This window comes from Suricata suricatta, chromosome 1 (assembly GCF_006229205.1).
Source record: "Suricata suricatta isolate VVHF042 chromosome 1, meerkat_22Aug2017_6uvM2_HiC, whole genome shotgun sequence".
Lineage (NCBI taxonomy): Eukaryota > Metazoa > Chordata > Mammalia > Carnivora > Herpestidae > Suricata > Suricata suricatta.
Window position 1 is genome coordinate 6,282,911 of NC_043700.1, and position 1,134 is coordinate 6,284,044.

Below are 1,134 nucleotides of genomic sequence, written 5' to 3' on the forward strand. Positions count from 1 at the left end.
GACCGCCACCAGGTGGCGCTAAGTCCCTGTCCCGGAGCTTTGGCTCCAGCAGCTGTTCACAGGACCCTGTGACTGGCAGAGGCTGGGACCTGAGGCTCTGGGAAGGACCATGAACCCTGCCCAGGGGCCCCCTGAAGGAGGCACTACTTGGGAAGAGGACGTTGTGTGAGGAGACGCACAGAAGAAGCATGATTCTTAGGAATCAAAGAGCATTTCCCATGTGCTCATGGACTAGCAGTGAAGGAATAATAAGGAGGATGTGGGAAAGGATAGATCATAAACTGCAAAAAGTGGAAAATTATTCAAACAGAAATACAGCCAACAAATCATTGAATAGTACCTGGAGAAAATTTGCTGCCCAGGAAAAAGTTTCTACCACCCAAGTCCTCCAAACATGGGATGAGTTTGGGGATATATAGTTACAAATCAGCTGATATTCGAGGAACTGAATTACCGTTTATTCTTCACAGTGACTGGTTATAATTATTTTCTTTAATGGTATGGATTTGTTTCCTGGGCCCTTCAACTGAACCTAGAGAAACACAAAGTTTTCCTTAAGAATTTCAGAAGCAAAACAGTCAGGCCCCAGGGCCAGTTGGTATTGGAAAATATGGCTCATAAGCTTTGCTTACTTGACTAAACTGGTGCTATGGCTCGGGAACTTTCATCGCTGGTCTCTGTTTGCTTTTGATTCTAACAGACATTAGTCCTACCGTGATTATCATCATTGTTAGGAGAAAGGGGTGCATTCAGACCTGAGTATCTCCCACAGCCAGCAGGTGGCGCCAAGTCCCTTCGGTTTGGCTCCAGCTTGCTGATTCCAGAGTTTCTGGGGATCTGGGGGGAACCAGGAGCCTACAGAGCACAGGGGTCATGCTGGCCCCTCCCAGGGACTCACTGAGTGAGTCACCACATCTGGGGAGGTTGAGGGAGGCAAATACAGAATAAGCATGGGGCTTTGGAATGGAATACTGTTTCATGGGCTCGTGGCTACTAGTAAAGTAATAAATACAAGGACAGGGAGGAGACGGAGAAAGGATATGGATTTACCTACAGATAATCTGTAAAAATTTTCACCTGTATCAGTGCATACTACGGGAGACAAAGGAGAGACTGACAAATAGTTCATATGGC